This window comes from Sarcophilus harrisii, chromosome 1, assembly GCF_902635505.1.
Source record: "Sarcophilus harrisii chromosome 1, mSarHar1.11, whole genome shotgun sequence".
NCBI classification, from domain to species: Eukaryota; Metazoa; Chordata; class Mammalia; order Dasyuromorphia; family Dasyuridae; genus Sarcophilus; species Sarcophilus harrisii.
In genome coordinates, this window is record NC_045426.1 from 371,913,832 (window position 1) to 371,925,152 (window position 11,321).

The 11,321-nt window shown below is 32.0% G+C and overlaps 1 long non-coding RNA gene across 1 annotated transcript in view; it reads left to right on the top strand.

Annotated features, from left to right (window-relative positions):
* Positions 1-5,668, top strand: part of LOC116420525 — a 75,346-nt gene extending 69,678 nt beyond the window's left edge. The window contains exon 3 of the long non-coding RNA XR_004230869.1: positions 5,559-5,668. This is a non-coding gene — a long non-coding RNA (uncharacterized LOC116420525). The remainder of the gene's footprint in view (positions 1-5,558) is intronic.
* The last annotated feature ends 5,653 nt before the right edge of the window (positions 5,669-11,321 follow it).

Sequence of the window (11,321 nt, forward strand, 5' to 3'; positions counted from 1 at the left end):
TTTCTCTGCAGGTAGATAGCATCTTTCTTCATAAGTCCAAATCTTTCCTTTTTTTAAAAAAATCATTTCACAGCAGTATTTAATCACAACCATATTCTATCTGAGAAATTGTCTGAAAATCCTTTCTTGATTCTCAATTTTCATTCTAATCTTGACTATGTTGGTTTTATTTGTAGAAGAAAATTTTAATTTGAAATAATGGAAATTATCATTCTCTTGTCATTTTACAATGCTCTTGTTTTGTAATATAGTTTAAGGTCTGATTCTGAATTTCTTTTCTTTACGTTTTTTACCTTGGTAGTGAATCTCTTTACAATTTTTTTAATTTCTTTGAAATAAATGGATTAGTTTAGGTAAAACTGTTATTTTTCATTATGTGGGCTTTACTTATCCGAATATTTCTTCAATAATTTAAATCTTATTTTATTTGTATAAAGAATATTTTGTTTGTGTTCAAATAATTCCTGTGTCTGTTTTGACTCGGGTATTAGATAGATCTTAAGGATTTTATGCTGTTTTGTTATTTTAAATGATCTAAAATAATATTGACTAATATTTGTGACAATGTAATTTCCCTATTTTTCTTTTTAATTAAACCTATTTAAACTTTAATTTTGTCTGAGATCAGGATTATTACCCCTACTTTTTTTACATAATAAATTCTATTCTAGCTCTTTATTTCATCCCGGTATGTATCTCTCATTTTATTGTGTTTCCTAAAAGAGACATATTGATGAATTCAGATTTTTAATCTATTCTGCTGTTTTCATTTTATGGATAATTCATCCCATTCATATTCTGTTACAATTTATTGTATTTATCCTCCATCCTATTTCCCTCACTATCCTTCTTAACTTATTTACCCTATTTCTCCTCATTGCTAATTTCCTTATAAGTGCTATCTCCTCTGCCTATTTCTTAATCTACTCACCCTTCTAAAAGATACTCCCTTATCCTCTTCCTCTACTCTCTACTAAATCTACCTATCTTTCTAAGATTTCTTCCCTTATCTCCTTGCCTTCTAAATTCTTAATCCACATAACCTTTTTAAAAGTTTCTCCCTTAACCTGCCCCCTTGTTCTCTTATTTCTTTCTAAACTTAGAAGACTTTTATAATCTTCTACCTTTCTATATGTACATACCATTCCTTCTTTAGCCCATTTCCAATGACAGTAAGCTTCCAGGACTACTTTGCTTCTTCTCTATCAATTCTTCCTTTGGCACTTCATTTGTATGAAGTAATTACTCTTTTTAGTTTCTCTCTATGCAGTTTTACTTATTTTTTAGAATACTTCATCACACACAACTCAGCCCAAGCTTTTCTTTCAAACTATCCAAATAATGATGACAATCATAAAAGTACTAATGATATTTTTATATATTAGAAGTAAATAGTTTGACTTTATTGAGTTCCTTATAATTGGTCTTTAATTCTTACTGTATATTTCTCCTGTATCTTATATGTCAATTTTTCCATTGGGGTCTTGTGAGAGAATAATGGTAATTCAAGGAGACTGAGAGGCAGTTGCTGTTCTCTGACCTCGTCACTGAGATGCTGTTGCATTGTTTGACCTCTCTCCTCTTCTGTCTGCCTCTAATTTATTTCATTCCCAGTCCACTGACACCTGTGTCAATAAAGGCTGCCTTCATAACTCCCTCAAGTATCACAATCCACAGCTGTGGAGGCTCTCAGAGAATTGACCTGCTCTTTCACCCAGGCATGGTCCTTAACAGTTCTGCCTTTTTTGTCACTTATATCTGAAAGTCTCTCAATTAAATGTTCTTTTATTTTTCCATTCAGGATTACATTTAGCTTTGCTAAGTAAATTACCCTTGGTCATAACATCGACTCTTTTGCTCTATGAAATACAGAATTCCAAAATCTATGATTCTTTAGTATAGTAGCTGATAGAGCTTATGTAATCTTTATTGTAGCTCCACAATATTTAAATTATTATTTTCTTATTGCTTGCAATATTTTCCTATTAACCTTGGACCTTTGAAACTGGATTATGATATTCAAGTTTTCCTCCTGCCATCACTTTCAGGTGATGATTGGTGGATTTTTTTTCTATTTCTGCTTTGACTTTTTGTTCTAGAATTTCAGGGCAATTTTCTTTAATAATTTCTTGTATTGTATCAGATTTTTTTTTTGGTAACTTTCAAAACCAACTATTTTTATATTGTCTCTCCTTGTTCAGTTTCCTTTCTGATGAGATGTTTCACCTAATCTATTTTTTTTCTCTTTTGATCTTGTTTTATTCTTTCTTAGTATCTTATAATGTCATTAGCTTTTCTTTGTCCAATTCTAGTTTTCAAAAAATTATTTTCTCCTTTAAGCTTTTTTTTATTTTTCTATTTCAAGTTGGTTGACTCTTTTTATTATTTTCTTGATTTTCTTGAGTTGCTCTTCCCCCCCTCCACTCCCCTACTTTTTCTTCTATCTCTCTTATTTGATTTTTAAAGTTCTAAGTTCTTCCAAGAAGTCTTTTTGTATTTCTGTCTATTTGAAGTTTCTCACTGAAAAAGTAGTTTTTTTAGCCCTTTGAATATGAACTGCTCTTCCTTTGAATATGAACCTAGATCTTCTCTATCCCCACAGTAGTTATCTATGGTTAGGTTCTTCCTCCTTTTTTATTTTGTTTTATTTTGTTTTTAGCAATAATTATTATAATCAAGCTCTAGTCCCAAACTGTGGGGAATGGTGCCCCAAGTATCAGGTCTTTCTTACTGTTATTTTCTGAAGTCTGTCCCAACCCCCAATCTTGGGCATTCCTCTCTACTCTTAGGCCATGGCTAGGGACCTCAACCACACTGTCCCACAAGTACTTTTGCTCTATCCCTCCAGTGGCTATAAATTTCAACCATCCTCTCTATTCTAGAAGCAAAACCATGAACTCTGTTCTTCTGCAATGATAATCACAAGCAGAATCTCTGCCCTTCTGCTACTGCACTTGCCAAACATGTAGTAGTTCCTTCTCCCCCATAGCCATAGTCCTGGAATACAGGAAAGCATTGCTTGGTGTCTCTTGAGAGTGGAAGTTCCTTCAATCCTGTTCTCTTCCTTCCAGTCTTGAAGTGATAGCTCTTGAGGCTGAGGGTGTTCTCAGCTGCCTCTAGAACTTGTGTTTGCTGATTCAGTGGAGTAGGATGTGTTTGTATTTCACTCAAGTCAAACTTTCACCCTAGATGTTGGGTCTTGACTGAGGTCTTCTCAAGTTGTCTTAGGAAGACAAGTGCTTCATCTCACTTTTTGTTCATTTCTGCTACTTTATGTTCACTCTGAAGCCAACTTAGCCTTTTTTATGGAGGAAATTTGGAGAGCTTTCTAACCTACTCTGCTATTTTCCCAGAATTTTTTCCTCCAATTTTCTTTTTTATATGGTAGAACTTCTTATGCCATCTTACACTCAAAAATCTTTAATGATTCTCTATTGTCTATTGAATTAAAGCTAAAGCTTTAACCTAATATTACATTTCTAAATCATCTAGCACAAACTTTTTTAGTCTATCTCATGCTCTGTCATTCTCTGCTCTCCATGATTCAGACCAGGTAGTCCACTCGCTATTCCATATAAATTTATTTAATGTTCTAGCCACCATTCTTTGTTTATGCAGCTACCTAAGTCTGCCTAGCACATAGTAAACATTTAACAAAGCACTTAATCTAACTGAATTTGAGGAATTTCACAGAATACTGCACCTCTAGTCCTATGAAAGTAGTTGTATTATTAGTATAAATCTGTTAATCCTGGCAATATAAGAATATTTAGGGCACATGTAGAATGAGCAATTTGGGGGAAACTCTGATCCCCAGGGTAGAAACCACTTATCTATATAGTCTTGTATTATGATTTAACTTTTCATTGACACATGAGTTGCCTTACCACATATATAGTAAAGTTCTTCAACGTGGGAAAATATCGACTATATATATCTTGACCCTCACAGAAACAAGCATAGGGGCTTTTATATAAAAGGCATTGAATAGAATTTTAGAATTGGCCTTAAGGAAGTCAAGTGGCTCAGTGAATAAAGTTCTGGACCAGGAGCCAAGAACACTCATCTTCCTGAGATCAAATCTGACCTCATATACTTACTAGCTATGTAACCTTGGGCAAGACACTTGACCCTTTTTGCCTTACTTCCTTATCTGAAAAGAAAAAAAAAAAAGAGTTGGAAAAGGAAATGACATACCAATACAGTATTTTTGCCAAGAAAACCCTAAATTGAATCACAAAGAATTATATATAACTAAGAGTTGTACTAGATTTTGGATCTTGACCCCTTGAGCCATACCTGACTCCTTTCTATAGAAAAAAGAACATTTTCAGGACAGCTTATTTCACTGTCAAATACTTCTCATTGTTAGAAATCTCTTTCTTTTATCAGGCTGAAATCTATCTCTCTACAACTTTATTCATTGGCAATATTTCTACCTACAGAAATACCCAGAATAGATCTACTCTTTTCCCACCTGACAGCCCTTAAGATATTTGAAGACAGTTATCATCTTCCCCTCTACCTTATTCCTAATCACCACTATTATCATCACTAACATCTCCAGTTCCTAAAATCTATTTTTTTCTGTTTTGAAAATCAGAATATACTGATAAATTGTTTATGAGCTTCCTGAATAACGAAATGTTGATAGTTCATAAAGTGAGTCTTAGAAGATATCCTAACACCTGTCCACAACTGGTCTTCCTTTAGCCACCTTAACATAGATTTCCCAGACTGGATTGTCTCTCAGTTTTACTTCAGACAGGGACTTCTCAGCAAAAAACAGTGAGACATCTGGGTCTGCATATGTGTCAGTCACTTCAACTGTCAATCTGCAACAATGATCTCATCTCTCTTTCCTCTTCTCTTTTTGGATTTAGATTAAGGATTCTTCAAGTAGCTGACTAAGTGCTAACAACCAGCATATGGGGGAGGAGGGCAGCTGGGGATCCTAAGAACTGCAGCTCTGTGGATTTTTAAAAAATCACTATGGATTGAACTCATTATCCCCTCTTTCAATGGATGCTCAATCTCCCACCCTCTTTAAATCTGATTAGGATAACTAAGCAGAAGAACTTTTAATTTTTTTAAGCCCTAATCCTTTTTAAAGAAGATAACAGAGTGGGGCAACATTTCAAATGAATTTTCTAATGTGCTTAGAAATTTAAATCACACTTTACTTAGTCTGTAATGCTTATAAGAGCGCTAAGCTTAAGATTGTGTTTTGTACTTGGCAATGTGCTTTCATGTACTAGCTTGTGCACCTATGAAGTAATGCAATTGACCTTCCAGAAAATACACCAAAACATAGTCATAAGGCAATTATCCTTTAAAGATGTACCCCTTAAAAGCTATGTATTCGTGATAGAAATTCTCTCAGAGTTCACAGCAATTCCAGTTACTCCATAGGGATTCCTTTTAGATTGATGTTATAAGACAAATGAAAAAAATAGCCTTATCTCTGACTCAAAACAATATTTCTCAGCTTAATCACTAGATTTTCTTTCAAATTATTTTTGTTTGCATTTATCTATCTATCTTATATGTTTCCAAAGGAGTAATTGTGACTACTACTAAGGGCAGTTCCAAAGAGCATGCTGGAAAAGCTGACAGCTTCCAAGAAAGTCATAAGAAGAAGCAGCATTATTGAAACAAAGTGTAGATTCCAAAGGTAACTAATTTGAAGAGAGTTGTACTAGATGTCAGAGAACTCTTTAGGATAGCACTTATTTTATGTATAAATCTTGACATATCTGTTAAATAAAATCAGATACAATGCCTTCTGTTCATATCCTATATAGTATCTTATTTGATTTTTATAACTACTCTGTGAAATAAGTAATAGAAATTGGATCAGTTTCATCTAAGTACTGTATTGTATTCAAACGTAAAATTCCTCATATTAGGCATAAAAGCATCAGATGAAGACAGCCAAAAAATGGTTAGGAATTTCTGACTTGATCACATAATAGGAATTTATTAGATACTAATTGACTGACATATTGACTGAATTGAGTCTTTCAGACTCAGAGAAGTTGCTTCTGATCCAATAGGGAACAATAACAAAAGAAGAGAAAATGGCAAAAACAGGATGTGGAGAAGGATACAACTCCTGAATTGTTTGTACTGTACTAGTCTGAAAAGGAAGTTGAAAATCCAGCAGTCCAAGTACTATAATCTATGGATAGAGAAATCTGATAAGCTATGGCCTAGAGTACTCTAGTAGACCTTAAGGTGATAATATGTATAAAATACATATGATACAATATGTAAAAATATATTTAAAGAATTATAGAAAAGTTTGTGATGGAATTACTCAACAACAACAAAATTATGACATTACTCACTTAACAACAAAATAAAAACTTACTCCATGCCTTTTTTTTTTTTTTTTTTGGCAGACACGGTGCTAAACTTTGGGAATACTAAGACAAAAAAAGCTCTTGAGGAACTAATATTCTATTAAATGGCTTCTTTAGGGTCACACACACCTAGTAAGTGTCTGAGGCTGAATTTGAATTCTAGAAGATTAGTCTTGCTAATTTTAGGTCCAGAGTGCTTGTTCTCTCTCTCTCTCTCTCAATCTTTCCATATATATGTATGTGTGTGTGTATGTGTATAGATATAGATATAAAGATAAGCACAGAGGGGTTATTATTGTTTTTTATCCTATTTTTCTATTGTTTTTCATGAGATCCAAATAGACAGCACTGGGACAAGTTGCTTTTTTGCTATTCTTTTAAATTTTATGTTTTATGGATGACTGCATAAGCAGATAAAATCACAGTTTTATGTAATTGGATAAAAATATTAATGTTATAGGAATGTGGCACATGAGCAGACATGGCTGATGCATTCTCTTTCCATAGCAGACACTGGAGAGCTTACTTCTGACAAAACTGTGGTAATCCATCAGGGAGTCAAGATTCCATGCCAGGTTGTTTCAGCTAGCTTAGCATTGGTGTCCCATACATATCAAAAAGGGTGACCTTTGGAAAAATCTACTAGTTGCCAATTCCCTAACAAGTATAGTAATTCTATAGTGAGTTCTTGAGTCATTGATTGTAGAGAGACCCCAGTCCCTCAGGTTATCCTTGTGGAATAATGAAGGAAAATATAATATATCTGGCTCTGGAGCAAAGAGGCTAAAGCAAACAGGCTTTGTTAGAACATACATTCTTCCTCTATGGGCTTGCATCATTATTACAAAACCAGTAGCAAACAAAACAGTGATGCTATATACCTCATCTTGCATTATGTAATTTAGAGGTCCTCTGCCAAATTTCTCTGTTTTGAAACCTTTTTGTTCCAATTAGATATTTGGCAAATATTTTTTAAAAATTGTCTTAGGTTTTATGGAGCCATATTGTGTACAATAAATTGTAGCAAACAGTTCATTTTCTTATGAGTTTTTTCTAGTACAGTTAATTGCTTGAATTTTTCAAGATATTTTGAAATCTTTATTTTTAGTATATGAATTTGTTATATCAATTCATAAAAGGTAGAAAGCTTCTAATATATGATTCTTATCACAGCAAGAGATTTAGAGCTGGAAAAGGTCACTTAATTAAGCTCCTTAATTTTATGGATAAGGAAACTGAGGCCTCAGAGAGATGAAGTGATTTCCACAAGATAACAAAGTCAGTAAGTGACAAAGCTGGGATTTGAACCTATGTTCTCTGACTCCAAATTCAGTGTTATTTTCTATCTACCACTTTATTAGTCAGTAGCTAAATAATTTAGCCTTTTGCATGTTACATTGTATAGTTTCTATCATTTTTTTGCAAAATCTAAATTAATCACTGTCTCTGAACTCCTTAAAGATAATCTCCCTGTAATTTCTAGTAGCAATGACTTGTTATCATAAGCTCTTTATTTGCATAAATAAATCATTTGTTCTATGCATTATTGTTGATATAATATTGACTGAGTAAATGTTATATGTATTCTCTAAACAGATTCCATTTTGGACCTTTTGAAACCTATGGTTTCATAGAATCCATTGAAAAAATAGACCATTCTTGGCTTTACTCATTTTGACTAGCTGTCAATCTTTACTATGTTTCAGTTAATCGATATCATATTTATCATGTAGCCTAAGAATATCAATCACCTTCCTATTTTTTAAAGGAAATAATTATCACTTCATAGCTGCTTTAAGGTGATGTCTTGTGTTTCATTAATAATGAATGGGTTTCCATACAAATACAATTACAAACAAACAAACAAACAAAAAAACCTTTATAGAGCTAGAAAAAATAATTTAAAAATTCAGAAGAACAAAAGGCTAGAAATATCAAAGGAATCAATAAAATTATGTGAAGTAATATGCCTTAGCAGCACCAGATCTTAAACAATATTACAAAAAAGGGATCAAAATAATCTCATGCTCGCTAAAAAGTCAAGTAATAGATCAGCAAAATACAGTAGTAAATCTAGTTTGACAAACCCAAAGATCCAAAATTTGGAGGAAAGAAATCACTATTTGACAAAAAATTGCTGGAAAAACTGGAAAGCAGTTGGGTAAAAATTACGTACTGATCAGCATTTCACATCATATACCAAGATAAGGTCAAAATGAATACATGATTAAGACATGAAGAGTGATATCACAAGCAAATTGAGGGTGGGGGGGAGGCATGGAATATTTTATGTATCAGATTTATTATTAAGGGAAGAATAACCAAACAAAAGATAGTGAGCATTATGGGACTTAAAATGGATAATTTTTATTACATCAAAGTAAAATTTTTTTGAACAAAACTAATGCAGAAAAGTTTATAATGAAAGCAGAAAACTTGGGGGAAATTTTACAGTAAGTTTCTCTGATAAAAGATCATATTTCTCAAATATATATAGAGGACTGATTCAAATTTATAAGAATATGAGCAATTCCCCAACTGACAAATGGTCAAAGTACATGCAAAGGCAGTTTTCAAAAAAAAGAAATAAAGTCACAAAGGCAGAAAAGGAAAATGACAAATGTGGGAGGGAATGTGGAAAAATAGAGACACTAATAATGTATCTAATGGTGGAATTATGAACTAATCAGACTGTTTTGCAGAACAATTTGAAACTATGCCCAAAGGGCTATAAGACTGTGCACACTCAGCAATACCATTACTATATCTGTACTCCAAAGAGTTCAAAAAGTAGAAAAACATATATGTATCAAAAAATATTTATAGCAGCTCTGGGGGTGTGTGTGTGTGTGTGTGTGTGTGCACGCGCACGTGTGTGTATGTGTGTGTGTGGTTGTGTGTTTGGAGGCAAATAATTTGAAATCAAGAGGATGCTCATCAGTTAGAGAATGGCCAACAATTTATAGTATATAATTGTGATGGAATACCATTGTCTTATAAGAAATGATGAAAAAGATAATTTTAGATAAACTTGGGAAAAATTGTATGAATTGATGCAAAGTAAAATGAGCTAAATCAAGAGAACATTATACATGTAACAGCAATTGTATGACAGTTTAGCTATTCTAATTGATACAACGATCCCAGAAAATTCTAAAGGACATATGATGAAAAATAGTATCCATCTCCAGAGAACTGATAGAGTCTAAATACAAATTGAAGTATAATTTTAATTTTTTTCTTTATTATTCTTGGATTTGTTTTGATCTGCTTTTTTTTCTCTTTTTTTGCTGAGGCAATTGGGGTTAAGTGACTTGTCCAGGGTCACACAGCTAGGAAGTATCTGAGGCCAAATTTGAACTCTGGTCCTCCTGACTTCAGGGCTGGTGTTCCATCCATTGTGCCATCTAACTGCCCCACTCTACTTTTTCTTTTGCAACATGACCAACATGGAAATATTTTACATAACTATACATACATAATCTATTTCAAATTGTTTTCTCTTCTGAAAAGGGGATGGGAAAAGAGAATTTAGAACTCAGTTTTTTTAAATGAATGTTAAAAATTTACATGCAATTGAGAAAAAACAAAAATTAAATGTAAAAAAAAATGAGTTTTTAATTAGGATAGTTTCCAAGTATATTATAGTCCATTTTGAATTTCTAAAATTATATTAGAAATTTATATAATTTATAATATTTATTATGTATTATATAAATTATACATACTTATATAATTATGAATTACATAATTGATATAATGTATAATATAAAATTATTTTAAAAAACAAAAAATTTACTTTTGAAAGTCGAATATATTTTTCATTGAATTTATATATAATTTGATATTATCTTCATATATGAAGTTATTAATAAGAAACTTTGACTCATATAGTCTTATTTTGAAGAGACTATATTAGATTTAATATTAGAAAGAAACAGAATGGACTATCTCACTAAATATGTCACATTATGTTAATTATTCTTGACACTTTTATGACAGCTTTTAAGTTATTTTTGTTACTGTTCATCATTTACTACTGAAGAGGACCAATAACATCACACAGGTGATGTTTTGACTGGCAAATGAATTGGATTTAAGTGAGGCAGAGTTGTGCAAAATCATCATCCTCATTCCAGAGTCCTCCAAGTGTTCTTACTGTTCTTGTATGTAATTTGCATATTTTCAATACATGGATAGCCATAAGCATAGAACTGAATGAAAGGCTTTTTAGTAATAATTAAGGCAGTATAAAAGCTATGGGGCCTTTAGACAACTTATTTAATAATTATTAATGCAAAATTTTTTTCTTTATATCCCTAGTAGTTTTTGACACTTTTTTAAAAATCCAGAAGTAACATTTTTTTTCTCTTGAAACATAGTTAGGGGGGAAATAGTGATGTAAGTTATGACTTTTTAAATAAACTATATAAACATATAATTATTCTTGAAGGGATCTCTGGTGTGCTTATCTTTTAGTAATAGTCAATGTGATTCCTTCCTCTTTAAAGAAATATTTTTAGAATTATGTCTGAGACAAATCTGGTAAGGTGACTTTTTAGTAATTCAAGTCACTATCAATGTTTGAGCTCAAAATGAAAGATTTTACTTGAACCTACCCTTTTCCAATTTTGTACAAAAAATTTCCTTGACCTAACTGCTCTACAGTTACCTTTCTGTTCCATTTAACTCTCTTAATATAACTGCTATGTCATTTGTTATGTGAATGATATTTAAGCTTTCTCTTTGTAATTTGATCCAACTGGCATTTCTACTGAGTTGTATTCCTTTTTTTTTTTTTAATTAAAGCTTTTTTTTTATTTTCAAAACATATGCATGGATAATTTTTCAACATTAACTCTTACAAAACCTTCCATTCCAATTCCATCTCCTCTCTCCTAGACAGCAAGTAATCCAATATATGTTAAACATGGTAAAATATATGTTAAATCTAAC